Source organism: Uranotaenia lowii, chromosome 3, assembly GCF_029784155.1.
Source record: "Uranotaenia lowii strain MFRU-FL chromosome 3, ASM2978415v1, whole genome shotgun sequence".
In the NCBI taxonomy this organism is placed as follows: domain Eukaryota; kingdom Metazoa; phylum Arthropoda; class Insecta; order Diptera; family Culicidae; genus Uranotaenia; species Uranotaenia lowii.
Genome location: NC_073693.1, coordinates 196,043,947 through 196,070,323, shown reverse-complemented (window position 1 = coordinate 196,070,323; position 26,377 = coordinate 196,043,947). Strand labels below are relative to the sequence as shown.

Sequence of the window (26,377 nt, the reverse complement as noted above, 5' to 3'; positions counted from 1 at the left end):
CTAATACAAGCAAATTAGTTTTGATTATAACTTTGTCATCTTACAAGTTATTTATGAACACAAAGTTGTTAAATAAAACTGATCCAAACTGTGTTGAAAAATCATCTATGATGTTTTAAAACAGTGCTGCGTTAAAATTCTTTGAAGTTTCGTCCCGAAAACTTCTTTGAAGTTAAGTCTCGAAAATTCAATCGATTTTCCGAAGGCAGGATCACTTGATTAGTAGGATCACAGATTAAATTGTGTAAATTTCAAATTTAGAATTCAGTTTCATTTGCTTAGACATGTATAAGAATCACGTCATCTTTACCAAGTAATCTTGGGAGTCATGTCTTCTTCTGTGGTCTGCAACACTCATTTGGTTTTTTACAGAAAGTTTGTACAGCTCAGTTCAAAACTCAATAGAAATTCAGTGCTTGTTCGTCGTCATTCCAACCTTGAACTCAAAAACTCCACACTCTGTTTTATTCAAATCTTCTATCAATGTTTTATAACTGGTTTTGAATGATTTTGGCGTACTGAACTCGAATATTTGGTGAGATTTTGTCTATCGCATCCAGTTTTACTGATAAGGCTTTTAAAAAACAGTTCTATGATAAATCAATCATTGACTATATATTATGTTTTACTTCTTTGCTGAAGACTGTAAAGCGTTTTAAGTTATACTTTGAAAAATATCTATGATTCATTTTGGTACAAATTTTCATCAGAATTTCGTTTCAACAGAAGGAAAAAACCAACAAAATTTCTTTGACTTCAAAGCCAAAATTACTTGCAATCTTCGTAGAAACTTTAATTTTAAAAATCTTACTCTACAGTTGTATATATTTCAGATATTACGAAACTGCTTATAAAAAGCTGGACGTTTCACGGTTAAACATATCACGCTTTCGACCATAAAATTTGGGCACCACTTCCTTTCGAATCCGTCTTAGAAGGAAACGAAACGAGCACGAAGGCACCAACAACAACTCCATCATGTCCTTACTTTTGTAGTACGGCGCGCCAAGCGTTATGCTGATAGCCATGTACATACGCTACGCGCGCACGCTACGATGGCTGAACGGCAACTGAATTGATGGTCGGTGGCGGTGGTTCTTCGGCCTATCACTTTCTTCCTCCGTGGATTCGGTTCGGTCGGTCTTAGCTTAGGTTAGGGCTGTCCCAACGGTAGATGCAAAACACGGTTTTCGACCACGCTAAAACAATCCGGCTGGCACCGGTGGCGTAAATTGCTGTTTTAGCACAGTTATCGATTTCAAAACTCCCAACAGTTATACGCCTTTGTTCCAAATTCATGCAAATTTGGAACAGGATTTCAAATTATACGACAGACCGATTTAGTTCACGGTGAGAAAATTTTAGCCAACAATGATTTCTTTCACACATGTTTGGGTAACATTGGGTGTGATAGTAATTTCTTTTTGAGATATTATTTGAATGTTTTTTTAGCTTCAACCACCCTATACGTAAGATACATTGAGAAAAGATGTTAAAAAAAACCATATCAAGTATAAATGATAGATGTCACATTATTCTCGATTTTATAAATAAATAAGAAGCTTTTCATTAGGGCTCGACGAATTAGTTAATCCAGCCAGCGTTCTTAAATTAGAAAAAAATAAACGAAAAGAAAATTTTAATACTTTTTCGATGAGGTAAAATAAATGTTTATTGTTTGTTCAATAATTTTTGTATTATTTGAGATATTGAGAGATTTTTACTGCCCCTACTCGCATAACAGTCCCATATGAATTTTCGTCAATTTTCATCTAACCTGACAGTTCGTCATTTTGAACATAGGGCTTCAATATAAAACAATAAAAAAGAGATTTTGTTCTAGAAATTTCGAAAAAAATATCAACTTGTGACTGTCCCATACGGAAAATACCCGCATAATAGTCCCATATGTGAAATACCACGAATTTGGTTACTTTTCAATGCTTCTTTCGGCGAAATAGTCTTTGATTTATTGCTTTGAATCATTTAAAAATTCACTCACTCGATGTCGAGTTATACACCTTAGTTTTCGAAGCCAGGTCAGTTAGAAGGAAGGAATATCTTCCTAAGCGAAAAACTATCAGATGTAATCAAAAATCGTAAAAAGATTCAACTTACAATGCGGAATTCACGATATTTTTTTCCAAAAGTATGTTTCTTTTAATGAAAATTGTATTGAAAGGTTCAAAAATGATCAAATTTATGTCTTAGGAAGAAGCTTGGTGAAAAAAACATATTCTGTATGGGACTGTTATGCGAGTAGATTTAAAAAAGGTTTGAAATATGCTCGCATAACAGTCCCATAACGAAAAAAATGGTGCTCCCGACCTTACCAATGACCCAATTTTGAAAATTTCAGGTGTTACGATTTATTATGACAACCTAGAACACATTCCATCTAATGTTTTTCGTTTATGCTGAAAGTTGTGGTCACAATTTCAGAATATATTTTCCAAAACAGAAAAAGCTAATTTTCGTGCTTGCTTGTTATTGCATATGGGACTATTATGAAAGTAGGGGCAGTTTAGGTTCGTATGGATTGCTCGGAGTTTTCGTCAATATCAGCATATTTTTCTGTATCCATACATAAATTTGCAAATAGTGAAACAAGTTTTTGTCAAACAAAAATGTCGACAAATCAAAGGAAAATTTCCTTTGACTTTGGGATAAACATTTCTCGTTTCCTTATCAATGCCAGCAATAACTTGAAAAAAAAATTGCTTTTTCATTTCATTTTAACAAAATTTTATTCCATTGATTCAAAGAAATTTGATTGAATAAATTGAAGAATTGTTTCAATTGAACTTTTTTCCTCGTTGTGTAGGGTAAATGATCTTGAGCGGAACTAGTCAAAATCTGATCTTGAGCGGAACCATTTACTTTTCCGAAGATCTAGGCAATGATTGTTTATTAATCTTATCAAATTGTTAAAAAAACACTTTTTCAAGATCTTTTCATACAAGCATTGACATTTTTGCTTAAATTTATTAACTGAAATAATGATATTAGAAGATTTAAAAACATACCTATTTCTGCTGCAATTTCCATCAATCTAAGCTGACTTTGAACGTCAATTTATGTCATCCTTGACCGTTGAAAACTGATTCTCAATGAATAAAACGGTAGAAAAACTCATAAAAAAGCACTATTCGGGTTTTTGTTAGAAGTTTTCCATCAAAATATCAAATAATGGCGTAGTTTTTAAAAGTAAAATATGATCTTGAGTGGAACCATCTTTGATCTTGAGCGGAACTACTAGCTTCCGAAATATACCGCTAGGTGCGCTGCCTCATGCCTTATGTCTCACAAGCGGTTTTTTACCCCTGAATGTATGCAGCACCTTTGTATTTTTCTTATAACATCAGTTTTAGGAACAGAAAAGATGTAAAATTAAGCTCGAATAGAACAAAAACTAATTAATTGGTGTAACAGCGTACCAAAATAGGCACACAAAAAGTTTAATTTCTTGGGGTACAAGAAATGTGTTTTTGATTCTTTTTTTCAGAGTGACAACGGGAAGAAGGAGGAAGGCTTTCATACATATTTTTTGGCATAATTCGAGAACTAATGAATCCAATAAAGTTAAGTCATTATTTTTATGAAGAGATTAACCACCGTAATTTTTGTTTGTTACTTTGATTTATCGGCCTAGCGGTGAAAAGTGATGTCCTTTTTAGTAGGGACATCTAAAGATTATGAAATTAAGTCATTATTTCAGAATAAGATTCAATCTTCATTGCCATTACTATTCGTACTTTATGAAGTAGCTTTCTTTTAAAGAGGTTGTTTTAGATGTTCACATTCCAATTGAAAACGATATACTATCTTGTAAACAAAAATTCAAATTGTTTTACACACATTCCTTCAGTTTTACAAAGTGTAGCAAAGCACACCAGGTTAGTTATTTTATAATACTCCACGATTCAATTGGTGGCATGGTATTGAAAACCTATCCGATTCCCTTGTGTTTGACTTTACACTTGAGCTTGAACTAGAAATCGGTTTGAGAAATACTTGTTTTATCAGTTGAGCTAAATAATGAATGTTTCCATAAATTTTTAATATGAATAAATATTAACGTGATTCATAAGAAACTGAAATTTATTATAAACTTTATTCTATGAATGAGTTGCTTAGAGCAAAGTTGCCGAAATCACAGGAAAGTCTGTTATTTCACAGAATTTTGAGGAAACTTTTCAACACCACTCTTATGATTTGTCTTGGTACATCTTTATACCGCAGATTGCGGGTTCAAGTCCTGTCGGTGAGCCTTTATATCTTCTTCGAAAATTTCATGATATTTACGGCTTGTGTTCTTTCATTCTTTGATACCTCATGTTTCTCTAATACTTTCCATCACCTTCGAAAATTAGGAAACTTTTATCACAGCATCTGTGTCACAGAACACGAGATTTTGAAATATTTACAGAGTTCACAGAATTTTAGAATTCCGAATGGATTTCCATAATTGTATTTTTTTGGTCAATATAAAATTTAGGATTCTTACTTTGAATTAGAAAAGTAAAAAGATTTTCAACGTTAACTGATTTTTCCTAACTAAAATATAAAACAAAAATTATGATTTTCAACGTAAACTGATTTTTCGCAACTAAAATATAAAATTGACCCAATTTATCATGAGTTTCCAATAAAATTAAAGGAAGAAATAATAAAAATCAGATTTATTTTCTAAAAAACATTGATTTAGAGCAATGTACATTTTGTTTTGCAAAATCTGTAATTAAAGGCATCTTCTTTTGTATTACTCACTTTGTCGTTACCTTCAAAAGTTTTTCGGGGCAATATGACCCTAAACACGCACATTCCAAAAATCAATCAAATATACTAACGAATTTAATTTGTGAGATAAAAAAACTAAAATTTGAGTTTAGAGAATCGATTCTTTCAAAATAAGATACAGTGAATCAAAGTGAAAATTTGACTTTTTTTTAGCAAGAAATAAATATGAACAGATATTTTGAGAACAACTTTGGAAACGCTAAGTTTTTTTTTTTACGCCAAAACATTAATTTTTGAACTTTAAAATCTTAAAAGATGAAATTTAATTGAAGTTTTCACAGTTACACATGTATTAGGATTAAGAGCTATTAAAGATGTTGACAGAAGAAAATGGTTCCGCTCAAGATCATATTTTAGTTCCGCTCAAGATCAGCGTGGTTCCGCTCAAGATCAGAATTCTTACTTCAGTAAAACAGCTCTAAAGTTATTAGGATTTGCTCTAAAATATTCTAAAAATCATCATTAGAAAGTAGAAACCAAGATCTATCCGCTGAACTGAAAAAAATTTTGTTCGGGTATAACCCATACCCATACCGCTTGATCAATTGTTCCGAGTTGCGTCGAATTGAGCCAATTAGTTCCGCTGAAGATCATTTACCCTAGTCATTTTTGCTTTTAAATTAATGAAATCCTGGTAGAATAGTTTAAATCATTGTTCTGTCAAAAAGAATATTCGTAGAATTCATTTTAAGACAATTAACCGTGAAACTCAAAACTTATGCAATTTTTCTAATAAAATGGGTTTTTCCTTCTCAATTATTGAGTGTCTGCAATGAAAGTGTTTCCGTTTTAAATTTGCTCCTACACCGGTGGGAAGTGGGTGTTTTAGCCGATTCTGAAATTTCAAATTTTGCTAAAACTGGTATACTTAAAACCAATATTTACGCCTGAACCGTTGCAGGTGCTCTTAGTGGAACTTTCTCAACTTTTTGCCCAGCTACCATGAAACTGGAGGAATTTTCTGTATTGATCTTCATCGGTTCGGTCTTTCCGACATTGACTTTGATACCTGCTGCCTTGGAGCTTTCGGTGAGGTCGTCGAGTTTGCTCTGCATATCCGGTTGTTTTTGGGAGAGCTAAACAATATCGTCAGCCAGGTCAAGATCGTTCAGTTGCTCCATTGTTGAAGGACTCCACGGCAATCCTCGGTTCGGTGCACAGTCGATCGATCCAGTCAGAATCTCATCCATTACGATGAGGAAAAGCAGCGGTGATAAGATACATCCTTGTCTCACTCCAGCAGTTACCGGGATAGGTTCGGACAAGACACCGTCGTGCAAGACTTAGCACGAAAATGCCTCGTACTGTACTTCGATGAGATGCACTAGTTTCTCTGGGACCCCTCGTCGTCTTACAGCAGCCCAGATGTTTTCGTGGTTCAGTCGGTCAAATGCTTTTTCGAAATCAACGAACACCACCAGAAGAGAGTCCTGGAATTCGTTGATTTGTTCCAATATGATTCATAGCGTTGTGATGTGGTCCACACATGATCGACCGGATCGGAATCCAGCTTGTTGCCGTCGGAGTGTAGCGTCGATTTTCTCCTGGATCCTGTTCAAGATCACTCCGCAGAGCACTTTGAGAGTTGTACAGATCAAACTTATGTCTCGCCTCTCATTTCTTCGGGACCTTTACAAGGATACCCTGCATCCAGTCGGCTGGGAATGTGACAAGGCAGGGTCGGCTTTTAGCATTTCAGCAGTAATGCAATCGATCTCAGGTGCTTTGTTGGATTTCATATCCTTGATAGCCACTTCTATTTCAGTCAGCGAGGGCGCTTCCGAGTTGATGCCATTAATACGATTTACTGTTGGCTCCTCGAGCTGCGGGTTCTGTTGGCCATCGCTATTTGCGACTCGGAAGAGTAGTTCAAAATGCTCAGGGCAACGTTTGAGCTGATCTGTTCGATCTGTCATCAGTGCTCGGTCTTTCAGCGGCTTTCTTGCATTATTCATTACTCCACTAAGGCGGCGAGAAATATCATATAGTAATCGGATATCTCCAATGGCGGCGGCTCTTTCTCCCTCTTCGACTAGGGAGTTTGTTTAGGCTTTTTTTGTCTCGTCTACAAGCTCGTTTATTTGCCTTTTCCAGCTCCGCATATCGTAAGCGGGCGGCTGCTTTGGCTGACTCGGTACATGCCTGCTCAATTCCGACTTTCGACTTTCTCCGATCATCGATCATCCTCCAGGTTTCATCCGACATCCATTCACTTCTTCTTCCACAAACTTTACCGAGAGTACCATGGTTCGTCGTGATAAAGGCATTCTTGATTCTACACCACTGTTCTTCAACTGTTTCGTCTGTCGGCAGTTCCGAGGCTCGGGATTCAAGCTGTTCAACATATGCCATTTTTGCCTCTGGATTCTCCAACCGGTGGACGTCGCGGCAAGGAACCCACGAGAACCCACCGACATTTTCTACATGCATTTAGATCATAATCAAAACTGTCACTTCTCGAAAAATGAGGTGCGCCAAACTGCTCGCAAGCAAGTTATTGCAATTTGAAAAATGTATAATTTACCCTATTTTTTGCGATTTTGACAGAAAAAATCTACGAAACGAAAAAGTTTTCCACTAGAATATCTCATTTGAGTCCATTCCAATCGAATACTGTGGAAATTTGAGGTATTGTATAGCTAAAAACAAAAATATGTGAAAAAAACCATTTTTTGCAAGGTTTCCTTGAATTATTACTTTTGCAAGGTAAGTACACAACATAGAGCTTAACAATGTTCTACAAAGTTAATATGAAAAGTATAATGAACAACTTTGTAGAAGAAACCATGCCTGTATCTTGCTTCTGTAAAAAGTTAGATTTTGGCGCCACCTTGCGGAGAAAAATAGAACTAATTCAAATCCATCAATAGATAGCGCAAATATAGTCGAGTAACTTTGTCGAAGACACCGATGAGCTACAACGAAGCCTCTGGCCTGCAGTCAATTTTGACCGCAAAAGTGTGGTTCCTGGCCCACTGTGCGTCGTATCGACATCCGACTTTCTCCTCTCGCCGCTGGACTCGCGCGACTCAAAGGACGAGGTGATGCACAGAAAAAAATTTTGACTATTACGTGTTACTGAAAACTGCAACCTTTAAATCAGGCATGTCAAACTCGTTTAAGTGTGCGGGCCGCATTAAAAATCTTTCATTTCCCAAAATAATATTATTACCTCTCTTAGCAAAAAAAATCTTTTTAATATTTTGTGGCAGGAAAGCCAGTGTAATTCTGTGTAGTAGGGAATTTTGTGATGCTTTAAGACGGGGCTACGCGGGCCACATTGACCAAGGCCGCGGGCCGCATGCGGCCCGCGAACCCCCAGTTTGACATGCCTGCTTTAAATAAATCACCTGTAATTAACAAAACCTGTAATTTTAAATTGTTTTCCTTGAGAGTTAACGAAGATTCATTTATTATTACAGCAAATGTTCTTAAAAAAGTTGTACACCAAGGTTTTTTTACACGGTTTTTTACGCGGTTTTTTACACGGCTTTTTTTACACGGTTTTCGGGAATTAACACGGTTTTTTTTTACACGGTTTTCGCGAATTAACACGGTTTTTGAGAGAAAATATTCTAAGTCCTTGTCAAAGGAAAACACTTAGAATCTTTTTGAAGTTGGGAAAATCATATCTCTTAGACTAAGAACATGATACATGCGACCTGAGACCTGGGACCTGAGACTTGAGACCTGAGACTTGAGACCTGGGTCCTGAGACCTGAGACTTGAGACCTGAGACATGAGACATGAGACATGAAACATGAGACATGAGACATGAGATATGAAACATGAGACCTGAGACATGAAACATTAGAAATTAGACATGAGACCTGAGACCTGGAACCTGAGACAAGGGATATTGGACTTGAGACCTCAGCATGAGACATGAGACCTGAGACCTGAGACCTGAGACCTGAGGTATGAGACAAGAACCATGAAACATAAGACCTTAGATCCGAGACGGACATGAGGCATGAGACATAAGACATAAGACATGAGACCTGAGGCATTAGACAAGAGCCATGAAACATGAGACCTGAGACCTGAGACATGAGACTTTGGACCTGAGACCGGAGACAAGCTACTAGTATTAGTACCGCGAGAAATTAGTTTAGCTCCGATTTCAACTTGCGACCCCTCTAATGAAAGGGTTTGACTTGTAGATGACGAAAAATAGTGTCGCGACTTCGCTAGTACAAGCTACTAGGGTTAGTACCGCGAGAAATTAGTTAAGCTCCGATTTCAACTTGCGACCTCTCTAATGAAAGGGTTTGACTTGTGGGTGACGAAAAATAGTGTCGCGACTTCGCTAGTACAAGCTACAAGTGTTAGTACCGCGAGAAATTAGTTTAGCTACGATTTCAACTTGCGACCCCTCTAATGAAAGGGTTTGACTTGTAGATGACGAAAAATAGTGTCGCGACTTCGCTAGTACAAGCTACTAGGGTTAGTACCGCGAGAAATTAGTTTAGCTCCGATTTCAACTTTCGAGCCCTCTAGTGAAAGGGTTTGACTTGAAGGTAATGAAAAATAGTGTCGCGAGTTCGCTGGTACAAGCAACTAGTGTTAGTACTGGTAGAAATTAGATTAGCTCCGATTTCAACTTTCGATCGGTCAAGTGAAAGGGTTTCACTTTTAGGTGATGAAAAATAGTGTCTTGTAGCTTGTACTAGCGAACTCGCGACACTATTTTTTGTCGTGTTTTTTGTGTTTTTTTGTTCTACCGATACTAACCCTAGTAGCTTGTACTAGCGAAGTCGCGACACTATTTTTCGTCACCTACAAGTCAAACCCTTTCATTTGACCGGTCAAAAGTTGAAATCGGAGCTAAACTAATTTCTCGCGATACTAACACTAGTAGCTTGTACTAGCGAAGTCGCGACACTATTTTTCGTCACCTACAAGTCGAACCCTTTCACTAGAGGGGTTGCAAGTTGAAATCGGAGCTAATCTAATTTTTCGCGGTAATAACACTACTAGCTTGTCTCAGGTCTACAGTCTCATGTCTCAGGTCTAATCTTTCATGGCTCTTGTCTCATACCTCAGGTCTCATGTCTTATGTCTCGTGTCTCAGGTCTCAGGTCTCAGGTCTTAGGTCTCAGGTCTCATATCTCATATCTCATGCCTCATGTCTCATGTCTCTTGTCTCTTGTCTCTTGTCTCATGTCTCATGCCTCAGGTCTCAGGTCTCAGGTCTTAGGTCTCAGGTCTCATATCTCATATCTCATGTCTCATGCCTCATGTCTCATGTCTCTTGTCTCTTGTCTCATGTCTCATGCCTCAGGTCTCAGGTGTCATGTCTTAAGTCTCAAGTCTCAGGTCTCATGTCTCATGTCTTAGGTCTCAGGTCTCGTGTTTTATGTCTTAGGTTTCTTGTCTCAGGTCTCAGGTCTAATGTCCCATGTCTTTGGTCTCATTCTTCAGGTGTCAGGTCTCATGTCTCAGATGGACTTAGGTCTCAGGTCTCATGTCTAAAGTCGCAGGTCTCATGTCTCTTGTCTTAATTCTCAAGTCCAGGTCTCTAGTCTCAGGTGTCAGGTGTCAGGTCTCAGGTCTCAGGTCTGAAGTGTCAGAACTTCAGAGCTGCAGAATTCGAATGGTCTTTTTTTACACGGTTTTCGGGAATTAAAACGGTTTTTTACACGGTTTTCGGAAATTAACACGGTTTTTTTTTACGCGGTACGTATATCAGTGTAAAAAAAACCTAACTGTACACTAAAAATTAAATGTCACGTAATCATGTTTTCAACCTGTAAAATTACGGTAAATGTCCTGCTCCTTTTTGTTACAGGACATTTGCGTAATTTTACAGGAAATAATTTTTGCTGTGTGGTCAAATGCAATGTCTGTGCTTAGTTTGTTGCGGACATCAAGAAGTTGCCTGTTTACCAAAGTTGAAATCGATATTTTTAGAATTGAGGGAAATTAATATATTGTGTGATAATAAGCTGGAGTTACGTGTCCACTAGAGTGCCCCAAATGACCCGACAGTTGAAAAAGTTATGCGCTGCAGTCTTAAATTGATCCTACGCCTAATGGGTGATACGGTCAAAATTTGGTCAAGGGAAAACGCGTGTAAATCGGTGAATTCGTTTATTTAAAAAATCAAATAATATTTCTTTTTCAAGTTTAATAAGTAGGGAAGATGAGGGCATAACGAGCACCCAGGGCATAATGAGCACTCCTTTTTTCTACATAAGTACGTATTTTCTTAAACGAATTTTCGTTAGGACTTGTTTCGTACTACCTATAATATTAATTTTTCACCAAAAAAGAAATATCCTTTTCATATTTACAGAAATTTTAAATAATAACAAGCAAGGTTCTCATGTGACGAAAATATTATAAATTTTGAGCACCACCAAATAAGTTTTTATGACCTTTAAATCATCTTGATCTGAAATGTACGCACTGCAACATGATCTACACATTGTTTCTCAATTTTCAACATCATAAAATTTTTGATTTTTCACTTTAATCAATTTTAAAATGCGTTTTAACTTTAATTTGTTCACTAGAGGCAAACAGAGCACTATTAATGAAGCATAATGAGCATTTTCTGCTGTATAATCTAGCAGCGAATTCAACTCGATGAAGTCAACTGAATAATAGAGCTACAGCTAGACTTGTTTCGTCTGTCGATTTGGCCTATTGGTAAGGTGTCGGAGAGGTAATCAGTAGACTCGAGTTCGATTCCTGTTCGAGGGGAACGATGTTTCATGTTCCTCCCAAAAACATTTTTCAAAATCCAATACAAACTTTAGGCTCGTTGAGCTTCCCGTGATCCGTTCTGGCCCAAATTTGGCATGAGATTTTGTATTAGCCCTAGCATCAATTTAAGCATGTAACGCATATTTTTCCAAAAGTCGGGTCATTTGGGGCACTTTATTGTACATGCATGTTTATTTTAAGACTGAAATATTGTTAGGTATTTATATGAAAACCAAATTCTGAAAAGCTTTCAAATAAATATTAAGTAACAAATGACTTAACGTTTCAAACAGCTTTGCTGCGAATCGCCCTTCAACTCAATCAAACAAATATTGTGCATTAAAATCAAAATTTTAGCAACAACAGAATACAAAGGTTCTTCCGACAATCTAGTACAAACACCATTTTTCTTCATCGGAAGTAAGGTGAAAGTCCGACTTTCGAAGTTTAATTTAGTGCTGACGCGATGTTAATATTTATATACATCAAACTGGAGGTTGGCTTGCTTGTATGTTTGTATGTTCGGAATAAAAGTTTTACTGGAGGGATGAAACCGAAATCACATACTCCAAATGGAACGGAGGTGGTCGTCAAGTGATTTATAACACGTAATTTTGATGAAAATATGAATTCAATTCTAATACATACGAGAAAAAAACTGTTTAACATAATAAAATTGGGCTCGGTTCCACAAAAGCAACAAAAAAAATGTTAACTTTTCAGAACAAAATATTCAACTTTCCATGCAAATTTAAATGCTCAAATTTACTGATGTAAACCATCTTAATTTACTGATGTTTAGTTTAGTTTATTTATTTCGTCAATCAGTTGTAGACTACGTTTACAATTTGCTCATACAAAAATTGTCTTAACCACTATTTTGTAAATGTCTTCTGTTTAACACTTTTCTTATTGCAGCTCTGGACATGGTTATGTCAATATGTACACAATATTGATTATAAGTTTTCATCATTTGGTTTACAGGTTTGTTGCTGGCGTACATGGTTCGTTGAGACTCAGCTTGAAATAAGTTTCTGGTTCTTAGTATGCGTGAGGGTGTGTAAAAGTTCAAGTTTTCTTCTAGTTTTCATCTTACAAATTCTGCAGAAAATCTTGGATGAGTTTGGAACCAAAACGAAGCTTTTAAGACTCCAGGGTTTGATAAATTTAAAACTGACCTCAAATCGACTCAATCCAATGTACCAGCACGATTTAACTTAAAATAACGGTAAAAGTACGGTTAATCAAAAACCTAGAACTTATTGTTTCCTTTATAGGCATATAACTTTCCATTTTAAACGAGCCCTCTTCTTCGAGCAGTTGCTAATTGAAACTCTCTAAAGAACCTAATGAGCCGATCTTGCATAATAGATGCAGATTCGGATCGCTTTGCTCAGTACTGGTCCAGCCAGAAACACTTCACATGTTTGCATGAATGATTGTGCGCATCGTGCCTTCGTATATTTTCCAGCTCATAAAGCGTACTAACTGCGATGATTGGGTCAACAATACAGAAAAAGAATTACAGGAAATAACAGCTTTTATGGGCGCCGGTTGACTTTTAATAGGATGAAAAATGATTTTTTTTTAATTCAAGAGCATTTACATACCAACTAAAATAGATTTTTTTTTTATAAGATGTGATGTTTAATAACACAATACGTAAATATCTTTAATGTAACATTATCTTTTTATTTAAGTGAAGATTTGCAAAACACGAAATTGGTTTAAATTCCGTCATCAAACTTCACTGCAGGGCACTGTATGCTCTAAATTTAAAAAAGGATAATTGCATTTATTTTTCATCCACAAATTTATAGTTGCAGTTATGCATGTATGTAGATAATCCACCATGGGTGCACGGATTCACCGCAGTTTCGCCAACTTTTGCGCGTTGACTTTTTTTAGTTTTGTGTATGTGTGAGTCTTATTTAGAGAACGAGACAAGGCGGCATCCATAAATTACGTAACGCAAAAATGCACTTTTTTGACCCCCTCCCCCACGTCTGTTACAAATCGTAACGCTTTGATCCCCCTATGAAAATTACGTAACGCTGATAATTACCCCCCCCCCCCCCCCTCTCGCCCTATCTTCTCATGTTTTTTAATACTGATTTTCGAAAATCAAAAAACGATTTTAAAATAATACTTTTAAACGTTCTTTAAAACGGAGTTGATATCTAGCCCAAATCGCTTCTTAGTACACATTGATGACTCACTGATGACATAAATCTCTGATAAAATATATCGATTGTCTTATTACGAGTTGCTCTGTGATTGTTCACTGATGATCTACCATGTTTATTTTATTTTGTTGAAGGAGCAAAACTTTTATGCAAAATGTACTCCACTGAGTAATATTCGTCGGAATAATCAAAAATGCATTTTTTTTTTAAATCAATTGAGAAAAACTAGTAAAACTTTCGTTTCAGATTGGATTGAGTTCTTGAGGGTAAATGTACCTAATATTCGGTTTTCCAATGGTTATTTCACGGATATTCAATACACATTTTGAGCAGTCTATCTCAGAATCTTTAAAGAGGAAAGGTTACAAACCAATATTAATCTTGTTGAAGCTTACAAATTCAAAGCTGATTTTGATTTGTTTATAATTCTCCAAAAATAGCATAACATTAAAATAACTGCGATCAAGTAAACTGAAATGTTTAAAGAAAAAATCGTTACGTAACGGTGAGCATACCTCCCCCCTACCCTATGTCACAATTCGTAACGCTCGAGCTTACTCCCCCCCACCCCCTAGGAGCGTTACGTAATTTATGGATGCCCCCCAATCAGTTTCACAACCGTATAAAATTCATCACATTTTCAGTGTTATGAATCTACGACAGGTACTCCGCACTCGTGTATATACCTGACCAGCTAGCAACTGATTGAACATCCTTATTATTATAAGAGGAAACACATTTTACCTGTCAGCCACCTATGGGATTCGAACCCAAAAGTTTTCTTGCCGACACCGGGAATTGAACCCAGTACGCCTGGCATACCAAAACTAGACTCGTGCCAGCCTATCCGCTAGACCACATCGGCGCTGGCGCAAATTGACAGTTGCAGTTATAAACAGAAAAATATGAATTGTTACCCTCGCTCGCCTTTTTGCAGTCATAATTTTGGATAAGAATGCGGTATGTATTTGTTGTACAACAGCTTTCAACTTCATGTTAAGCAATTCCACGTGAATAATTTCTAGTCGTGAAAACGGTCGTAATTGTGCGGTGGTGAATAATGAATATGAATACAAATTTATATTTAAATGTTCACTAATCCACTCAAAAACTATCAGCAATCTAAATCGTTAGGTCATTTGCAAAACATTCCTAAAATCCTCATTTGAATAAAAGTTGATCATATACTGAGCAGGGGTCTATAGATGTAATGGCCGAAAATTGTTTCATCCAATTTCGCAAGCCGACCATATACAAACAAGTTTTTTTATGTCTTTGTTTGCTAATTTGATACCGTCAATTGGGGCAACATGCAACACTTTTCAATTTCAATGGCTTCTAAAATCTTAATGCTGACTGATAATCATATCTTGTACTCGAAAATTTTTAAGGTTGATGGGACACCAAATTGACGTAGTCAGAAAAATTATCGGTTTAATCAGTTATTTTTAAATTTACAAAAACATGCGATTTTCACCCTACAAAGAAAAAGGGGTAAGTTGCAACAAACTCTGTTATTAATGAAAAATCAAATGAAAACGTTTGAAAATATATAGTTTTTTGATACATTTGTGATGTCATAACGCATAAAGCCCCAATTGCTATAATTTTTGGTTTTATTCGAATTAAATTTTACATTTTTTTCTGTCAAAAATGTTTCTAACAAAAAAGTGTAAATTTGCTGCATATATTCAGGGGTAAAAAATACTTCAAAATATTCAATAAGCTTATATCATGAAAATAAATCTTAGAATGGATTAAATTTTAATGTTAACAAACGCATAATGCAAAACAATTATATCCCAGCATATAGAAACGCGATTTATGAGGTTTAGTTCTGATTTGCATTTTCTTGCATTTTGCCCCAGACAGGTAACTGAATTATAAAAATATTTATTTAAAAATCTATTGTTCATTTATTGCTCGATTTTTTAAATTTTTATGAGAATCAAAAACTTTTAAAACTTTTTCACGATGTTAAAAGCTATGTCATCATCAATTAGTTATCATTCAATGATAACTTTATTACAATATATTGAAATAAAAATTGAATGATTGTTGTGGTATTCAAATGTTGCATCTAACCTAGGGTTGACATCCGTCCCGCAAAAGCGGGACATGTCCCGCTTTTTTGTTGAATGTTCCGCCGTCCCGCTTTTTCCTCAAAATGTCCCGCTTTTTTTCTTGGAAAACTTTTACAAAGTTCACTGACTTTCACTAGTAGAAATCAACCTTTAGCCTCGATTTTACTTCATTGGTTCAGCACAGAAAACTTTCAAATACGTCTTTCTTCTCAACATAAGCAGCATTTTTAATAGTTTATATTAGACAATACTAAATAACTCTAATGTTCTTAGCATTACAGTAAGATTCTGACTCAGTTATGCGTTCTTAGAGCATGTTCAACCAATGCAATGTAAATTACTTTGGTATGAAGGAAATAGTGTTTAAGTTGCTTCCAAATTATTATAGATCTTAATTTTTCGTCGTAATCTTCATTAAGTTGCCTTATTTTATACCCCACCTTTTGAGACTCAATTGTCCAAAATACACAATGATGGAAGTTTTCTTGTGTTTTTGAGTTTTTATAACAAATTTCAAGTATGTTTGTTAATACACAAAGGTTTTATACGCGGTATCTAATCCCCCATTACGTGTAGGGGAGGAGCGGGCTATATGCGCCTATTAAGCAGAACACTGATTTAATAAAATATCACATCGAATATGTGCACAAAAACTATATACACGTTTGCAGGCATATGTTTTCTATACATTGGAGTAATTTTTCTGTTAAATTTTTTTCTCTTTCCAAGAAAACAATTTTATTATAAGTGTTGTCTAAAGAGCCAAACCTCAAACCGTGCGGGCTAAATGCGCCTATTTATGTTTTGAACAAAATTTTTGTTTTTTGGGCAATATTTCCGTATAATTTCATTGAAACTGCTAGAAAGTAATAATTTCCGTACGACAAAGCTGAAGTGTTATAAAAATCTATGTATATTATAATTTTATGGAATAAAACAAAAGTTAGGGTTGCCATACTATGGAGGCAGTTTATCCATGAGAAAATCATCATCAAATCTGTTTTTGGATCTTTAATTCTCTCTTTAGATGTTATTCAGAGCTTAGATTTGAAGGTTCAATGATAAAAATCATTTATTTATTCTACTTAACCTGTTATTTTAGGATGGAGGCATTTTACAAACATGATGGGGGCATACAAAAACACTCTATTATTCCACTATATAATCATTATTAAACCTCCACAAAAGCTGAAATATGTTTTATTTCTTAAGTTCATTTGAGTAAGAAACAAAAACCATCTTAGTTTTTGTTTTGAGCGTCTTTACGTATAATTTTTAAAAGTCGAAATATTACATCAAAATGTATCAAAACCTTGTATGATTTTTTTAAATTTTTTTGAGTTTGTGAATTCATAAAATTCTTTCTTGCCTTATGTTCTAAGCGTATCAACCTCAAAATGCATTGGTCAGAGAAGCTGTCTAGCCAGCCATTTCATCAAACAGCCGTAGGGTCATTTAACCCGATAGGCCCATTTAGGAAATCTTTCCCCTACGACTTGAAATATGTTCTCCCTAATATCTAACGTGTTAATTCGCAAGAACCGTGGAAAATAATCGTGCTCATGGAAAATAACCTTGTAAATAGAAGTCATTTTAGAAAAAACTGATCAAAATCATTTCGCGTACCAAGTCCTTAGTGTACTTTCAATTAACAGTTTTGGCTAATGGTAAACGAATAAGTTTGACTAAACAATTAAGCTTTTTTAAAGAATTTTTCAAATGTCCCGCTTTTTTCGGCTGTGTCTCACTTTTTTTTAGTGAAATGTCCCGCTTTTTTCTGGAAGTATCTGGCAAGCCTAATCTAACCTTGCTTTTGTATGATGCTCCATTTGACGGTATACTTTTTCTTCGTTTTTGTCTATTCAATTTTTTGTCAAACCTTATCATTATTTTAAAATTTTCTATTTTATTGATTTATATTAATAATTTTTGTAGCTTGATTTTACGTATATTTTTACGTTGTTGAAAATTCCTATTATTTTTTTTAAATTTAATATTTTAAGGACCATCCTAGTGGAAAAATTTAGGAATTACCCTAGTAAAAAAACAGTTTAATATACCTCATAAACATCCAAATGGTTTGAAGTGTAGTTTGAAGCAAACCACTTTTTACTTATACATTCAGTATAAATCCATTGAAGTTCCGAAAAAGTGCTAGAAAAGCATCAAATTGCATCACTGTGCAAAAGCTGTACAAAATCACTTGTTGAGTATTTTTGCTTGAAAATGCCGATCCTTGGTAAACAAAATTTTACATAATTTTCTGACTTTTAAAGCCGCAGTCTGAGAAACAAGAACTTATGTTCAAAATTCGACGTGGTCTTTCGATTGGATGTTATAATGACTTCAATCATGCAAGTTTTGCAAATTTGGAAAAGCAAGTGCTATTAACTCACTAAAAACTCCAATGCCTCGATTGTTTAGGTATCTGTTTTGCAGAGAAATAAATTTTTGTTGTTTTAAAAAAAATATGGTTTCAAAATACTTACAAATGTAGAAAATACGTTGACATTGATGTTATTGACAAATCATAAAAAAAATATTTTTAGTTGGGAATCTGTAATCGTCGCTTCAGTGGAATTAGATATTTCGATTTTATCATTCGATTTGTTTAAATTTGAGCTAAACACACGCGTTGAGCAATGTTAACAGTGGGCATGGTTTTTTCATACTGAAGACTTAAGACTCTGCGACAACCAGATCTAGCAAGAAACATGTAGGTATCAACGACCCTTCTACAACTAAACTACTTTCCGTTGTGGATTTGAAGCTTACATAATATTCCAGTTTATCCGACCTCGCGACGCATAAATATCTAATGACGTCTAGCTGATCGTGGGACAGTACCAGGCCGCTAAGTTCATAGGGATCACCCGAGAGTTGATGGATTTGAAGCGTTAGTTGGTCCATGTGCAACATCAAACGGGCACATTAGTAAGTAAAATTCATCAAAACAGCAGCAAAAAAAACCTTAATTCAGCGACAGCTATTTGCCCATCACGAATTGAGGCATTGGGGCCCACAAGCACTGGATTGTAACGAACTAACTAATACAGGTGCTAAGCCGGCCGCAGAACCGCCACAGAAAATTTCAACGATAATATCGTCATCGTAGGCCGAAAAAGTGGCGACTTCAGTCTTTACTCAACACGACTCACGAAAGGTTCGGCTCGGGGCTGATCGGAGTGGTGCTAAATTGGACACTCGTCGATTCGCGCACACTGTAAACAATTGCATCGTCATTAATCAGCTTGTAATTAAGCTTACACCGTCCTCAGATTAACTGTTTATAAAGTGCTCAAGTGTCTTCTTAGAATATTAGAGGAACCTGTTCAACGTTCTACGACAACTGTGTTGGGAGGGGCAATCTGAATTGACACTCGATTTACTAATCACATCCGTGAAAAACCCCACTGTAACGAAGGTTTATCCGTGCTTCTTTGTTGTCAATTTTTTCGCCTGCCGCTGCTCAGCTGTTCCCCAGTGTTACAAGACGTGGAATAAAAGAAGGTAATTTATTTTGGTGGAAAATTGACCGCATTAGTGTTTGCGTGTGAAAATAGTTCTCGAGTGCTAAAAATAATAGTGCACTACAGTTTTTTTTATCGATCGAAGTGGATGCATATTACAAACAAGAAGTGCTAAAACCGATTGGAGCAGCATTCGTTTGGGGCGCTGATTTCAAAATAACCCACTAGCCAACCATTCACTTCGAAAAATTTTACATTAATTAACGAGGAACATCTTGACCGTGAAAGACAAGGTGGTTGAACGCGAAAAACACCTTTTGAGCGCAATGGATTTCCACTTGTACCAAAATTTTGTAATACATTACTTAATACCTATTGTTGTTATACACTTTGAAGCTTGAAATTTCTACTGCAACTAAGTCTGATGATAAGAAATTAAAAAAAAAATGCTTAAAATTACCTTTTTTAAACCAAACATAGACAACTAAATAAGAAAAGACCAAAATTAGTTAAAAACCCTAATTTTTTTTATGTATTAATTTCTAATTAATGAACTTTTTTTGATAGTTTTGTCTTCCAGTTTTTTTTTTTTTTCAAACTTCTTCAGCATCCTAAAAGATCAATTATTGATTACTAAAACATTCAGAACATGTCAATTTCTACTATGTTGGTAACATGAAGTTCAATTTAAATCTGTTACTATACTACATTATTGTTTATGAGCCATTAAGTATCGACAAGCCAAAATATTTTAAACAAAAACATATGGAATTGCCGTAAACAACAGGGTTAAACCCTCCCATTAGGGTCCACAAAATGTCAAGCAAAATGTTCTTCTGTAAACTCAAAATATTAAATTCCGAATCAAATTTTGATGATCGGCTAAAGTGAATCAGTAACAATTTCGGCTCAAAACTAAGGCCAAAATCTCAAAATCTTATCCCAGGTCCACAATTCTACTAAAGATTTTCAAAAAACGTCTCATTTGTTGATAGATATTTAAAAACTGAACTCGAAAAACGCTACCAAAATTAATACACACAAGAAGTTGGTGCATAAATTTTGAGTACAGTCCTCAGTCTCGCATATCGAATTTTCAACAAGATTAGACTCACTTAGGTTGCCCGACTGCCCGGATTTTGCCCGAGTCTTTATACTTTGCAAAATCAAAGAAAAATTTAAATTGCATGATAACAATGATGAGCATGGCGTCCAAAAAAATTTTTTTAACGAAGTTGAGTCTTGATTATAATTGAAGAATTTCTTAATTTGTCTGGATATTGCTTAGGTTTTGAGTAGTAAAATTTGGAATCGAATGTCCGAATTTTTCAAGGATTTTAGATAAAATAGCCCGGATTTTCCCTGCCGGATATGTGCGGAAAAATATCCAGAATTGAGATATCAGAGTTTCATCATCAGGCATTTTCATTCAGATTCAATAGTTGAACTACGAATAAATAATTGAAGAAAAAATTCAAATAAAAAATCAAAAGTTCCAATTTCATACAAGAGATTTTTTGTTAAGGATTCTGTATGTTCTGTTCATAATTGATGGGAATTTTTGTTTGTAATTTAGATTCTGAAAATGATTTCAAATAAATAATTCAAAATTTGTTTGTTTATTTAAGTTTTAAATGCAAAATTCAGATCCGGAATTAAAATTCAAAATTGTCCAAAACAAACCCCAAAACAGGAGGAAAGAACTATTATAAAATAAGTTCTGAAATCATTTTCAAAATTCGGTTCTTTGACAAATCTAAATTTTAATTTTTTTATCTCAAGAACGACATGAACAATATTGATAAAATAACTTGTACCAGCTTCGAAATTCAGCTGGAAATTTATTTTGTCGGTTTGTTGTTCAACAGTATTAATTTTATCGATACTTAAAAAACAAAGATTTAAACATAATCTGAATTTATCGAGTCAAATGAGTTGAAAATAAATCTGATTTGAACCCCAGATAAGTGTTTTCTTCAAATGAAGCCTTTAAGATCCCTAATTTATTTTTTAAAGCTTCCAAAAAACTGGAAACTTTATGACTTATTTTCGAAAGTAATGATTCTAAATGAATAACAGATTATATGAAAGAACTTAAACCCGAATAATGAGATACTCTTGGATTTTATTATTCTTCATGTATGCATTTTTCAAGCAAAAATGTTATATGAAAAATTTTGCCAACAACCTTCCCCTTCCCCCCCATGAGGCAGTTCTGACCAACATAAACAAAAAATTAACAATTTTTAGGATTCTAAGGCCAATGTTAGCAGTTTTTACTCAGAAGATATTAATCGTTTTTTTTCTGAATTGACCTTCTATTCAGAGGACCCAACTTTCCTTGGCTACACCTTCTCACAACAAATGAAATTCGTAAAAAAGATTCAAATTTCGTTTTTTCTTTAACATTATTATAAATCATTTTCAGCATTTTTAAATGAGTACTGATTCTGGAGTTTCCAATTGCAATACAGAGATCAGTTCATCTTGCATAGTGAAACTTGAGTTTTAAACTTGTTTTCCATTATCTGAAATGTTTACTGTCTTTTATAAGTATTATGAGTACTTTTATTATTTTAAAATGTATGTTTAATTGGTTTGGATTCTCCACCCTTTCCGTCTTCCAAAGTGGGGAGGACTCACAAACTACCATAGAAACATTGTTAGTATCTAAATATCGTCACGTGTATCATTTGGCACAATTTGTTTGATAAGTTTTCGAGTTATGCCAAATAAATTATGGGAAAAAAAACTTGTGTCTTTTCCGACCCCGCCCTGAAAAAGGGAAGTTTTCAAATTACGCAAACCCGTACGCAAATAACTTTTCTTATAAGAGCTGGGCCCTTTTGACTGATAAGTGGTCAATTTATATACCAAAAAAATTGTATGGGAGCCCCTGATTGAATATATAATATAAGAACGTACAAAAAGTTGCCAGCTGGGCAGGTATCTACACGGATGCGGAATACCTGTCGTAGATTCTTAACTCTAAATATGTTATGAATTTTATACGGCTGCGAAACAGTTTGCTCGTTCTACAAATAAGACATACACCTACACGAAACATTTTCATTTCATGTCAGTTCACACGAAGCCATGGTGTCGGGTATGTGATGATTTGCATTGAAGATAGGCCGAACTAAAAATCTAAAGGATGCAAGTTAGCGCATGCGTTGGCGAAACTGCGGTGAATCCGTGCACCCATGGTGGATTATCTACATACATACAAAAAAAAATGTATGGGAGCCCCATCCTCTTTTACTCTTCCCAACCCCCATTACATGAAGGGGGTAGGCGTTTGTAATAATTATATCAATTTTTTCGTGCAAAACCCTTCTGATATAAAATTTGGTTCTATTGATTGATAAATTCTTATGCGATACAACAAAATTATATGGTACAACTTCCTTCGATCCCCTATCCTCCCGGAAGGGCGGAATATAACAATCATAAAAACATATCTCGTACTTCGGAAAATGGAAAAGTTTCAAATAATCATCTAACCATATCTCACATGCTCTCCCATGCCATTTTTTATCATTTGCTAGATTAATATCAAGTTATGCAAAAAATCGAAAAAGCACCCCTTCCCTATTCTTATTTACCCATTGGAAGGAGGCAGTGGTAGCAAATATCAATAGATTGAATAGTTTTGTTCTCGAATACTCTTCCATGCGAAATTCGGTTCTATTTGCTACACAGAAAAAAATTTTGACTATTACGTGTCACTGAAACTGCAACCTTTAAAATAAATCACCTGTATTGACAAAACCTGTGATTTTAAATAGTTTTCCTCGAAAGTTAACGAAGATTCATTTATTATTACAGCAAATGTCCTGAAGAAAAGTTGTACACTAAAAATTAAATGTCACGTAATCATGTTTTCGACCTGTAAATTTACGGTAAATGTCCTGCTCCTTTTTGTTACAGGACATTTGCGTTATTTTACAGGAAATAATTTTTGCTGTGTAGATTTGTTCTCTAGGGAGGCAATATAAATTGTATGGAATAGTCATAGAACTATTTATCGCATTCAGATACCCTCCAATCCTAAATTTGATTCCATTTGCTTGAATAGTTTTCGAGTTATGTTGAAATTGTGAAGGAGCTCTCCTCCCTCTTTCTACCCCACAGGAAGGGGGATGGGTACGAAAAACTCCATTCACCGTACCCTAAAACCCTCCCATGCCAAATTTGGTTCAATTTGTTTGAAAACCCACCTCCCTTCAATCGATCTCTCCACTGGTAGGAGGAAGGGGTGCCAAATATTAATTAAAACGTTTCTTTTACCCTTATATGGTCGGGATTCGACCAGACCGAACTGAACGCCATAAACTTGATTTCGAGAAAATCGAGTTCAAAGTTCACAGCCCTACCAACTGATACTATTTTATAAGATATCTCATTCAATCATTTAACCATCACATTTAGACTCTTATAAAGCCGTCGAGGCTATACTGATCGATTCCTAATTACACAATAATTCGCTCATTTGAAATCCGGAATATCTTTGATGGTTACTTACCGGTTGCGTTCTGAACGACAGTAAGCAATAAAATAGAGTATCTTTTATCGTTAAATGTTACAAATTTTAACATCCCCTTGAGTAAATTGGAAAACAAAACTCAAGGGATTCGGTTCAGTCTGGCGAAGCGAAATTTTAACAAATGCTTACAATCCGAAACATAAAGTTTTTAGCCACGGAAAAAACGTTCCCGTGGCTAAAAACTTTAAACTCATTTAATTTATCAGATATAAACTCGTGACGACATTGGACAGATTAGTTCATTGGACAGATAATTTATCATGTTTCGCATATGCTGCAATAGATAACTCATTTTCTTTTTCAAATTGGCATTCAGTTCGGTCTGCTCTAATACCGGCCATATCATCTGATGCCAAATTACATCTGATTGAATAGTTTTCGTGTTATGTACAAAACTGTAATACCCATTCCCCCTTCCTATTTCCCTACTGGATAGAAAGTGGGTTCTTAAATAATAATTATTATATTTAACGTACCCAAATACTTCCTATGCCAAATTTGGTACCATTTACTTTCGTCGAATCGCGGACACTGTAAACAATTGCATCGGGTTATTCTGAACCATTCTTTTGAGCCTTCGAATTTTATGTCACTTTTAAAATGATTTTGTTTTATTCCGACATGTACAATCATAAATTTTCAGTATCTTTTCTAAACTTTTTCCTTATTTTAACTGGCACTTGAATAGCAGCATATTGAGAAATCATACGTTAAAATTAGTACTGTTTTTCTGTTTATTTGAAGATTTACCAAAAAAAAAAAATGTTTATCTTTTTGTTTTTTAATTTGAAAATATCGAACAAATTATAAAATCAACTAAATTATTGCGAATTTCAGGAAGCGAGCTAATTATTCGATACACTGTTATGGTAAATGACGTAGAGAGGTACTCAAGCACTTGTTTTGGAAATCGTAATTTTAAACTTCAAACATCGAAAAATATCACTTATTCCAGTTCAGTAACAGTTAACACCTGCGCGCCAACCTAAATCCCAGTAACTGGCTCCTCCGCTATCAGAAGAAAAAGTGAACGTGAATATTTCAATCCTAATCAACTCACACGTTTCAAACTGATTACTGCAATTGCGTACTTCTTGATCAGTGAAGGGGTGATTATACTTGTTTAGTTGTCATTTTCGATAGTGTTCAACATTGATTTTGGCCATTTGAAATTTTGCAAAAAAATTCAAAGCATTTCGATTCTCTAGACAACAAACATGTTTTTAAGGTTATCTTATGGTTGACGTCTATTAGGAAGATACTATTCAAATGTCTTTATGGAGCATTGAATTCATATTTAAATTATTTATACTCCATTTGCACTCTATAACCAAAGCTATTCGAAACATAAAATATGTAACATTTCACACTATATAACACTCCGTAAGGAACATACCGAAAATTAATCTTAGTGTAGAAGACGATTGAAAAGGAGTGTGAAGTTGATTTACTAAAACTCAAACAATTACCTACATAAAATATTGATGTGCATCAATCAAGTGATACATAATGTAACTACTATAAAAAGCTCAAACTAAATCAAAAACAAAATATGTATGCACTCTCAAAGACAGAGAACCGTCGTCGAATAGTTTACATTTATTTAACATGACAGCCAAAACACACCTACAAATGAAAGAAACTGTTTGTAACCTTGAATTATTAATGCCGCAAAGTTGAACGAAAACGACACTTTTGTGACACGGCAAATTTGAACCGGATTTGACGTTCGTCAATATTGACACTGGTCCATTAACTCAAAGTAATAACTGATCGAAGATTCCGACAAGCCAAATGACGAAACTACTTATTTGCAGCTACAACTTGTGAGCTATGAAGCGTCTGAAAAAAAAAACATAACATGTATGCAGCAAGATGTTGAAGTTCGTTAAACAAATAACGATCTACTATCAATCGACGTTCAACAAAAAGTTTCCAATAGTGAACAGAAAAAAACAAATTTCCAACTGGAAATCCTCTTTAGTGCAAACTTTCTCTTATTTGCAATAAGATATTTCAGATGTTTTAACGAAAGTTGTGGGCGGATATAAAAAGGTTTGAATGGTCGACATTTTCCCATATTTTTGTAAAAAATCATTTTGTCATGTTTTCTGAAAGAAACATTCGTGATAATCCATCATGAATGTTTTGACACAATTTAAAAAAAAAGTTGCTTACGAACGTTGAAAATTAAATAAAACCTTAGGACCAATCAAACCTATCGGAAATTTCAACTTTGATGCTAGGCATAGAGATGATATATTAAACTACGGCCAGGCCAACCATATGAAGAAAAACGCGAAAGATAAGGCTTCAAGGGTAGGAATAAAGCGTGGAGTTCCCTGCTAAACAAAGGATTTTTAATACATTTTTTTACTAAACAATAGGTTGTAAGAAATGTGAAATTAAAGTAAGAAAAAAAATAATGGATTGATCTTACCAAAAACTATCGAGAATTGGCGCCGATACATTTTTTTTATTGATGCCATCTGGAAATCTTTTCCAGCTAGGGTAGGTGTACCCTCCTCCGTCGTATCCCTCTGATTCGTCGTAATTCAAGAATGCATGTTTTAGAGCCGA

General features: G+C 35.0%; 1 protein-coding gene across 1 annotated transcript in view; it reads left to right on the top strand.

The window, feature by feature from the left end:
- The first annotated feature begins 18,910 nt into the window (after positions 1–18,910).
- LOC129757960 (alpha-tocopherol transfer protein-like) overlaps positions 18,911–26,377 on the top strand; it is a 36,238-nt gene continuing 28,771 nt past the window's right edge. The window contains exon 1 of the mRNA XM_055755372.1: positions 18,911–19,291. The gene's annotated coding sequence lies outside the window, so the exon portion shown is untranslated. The remainder of the gene's footprint in view (positions 19,292–26,377) is intronic.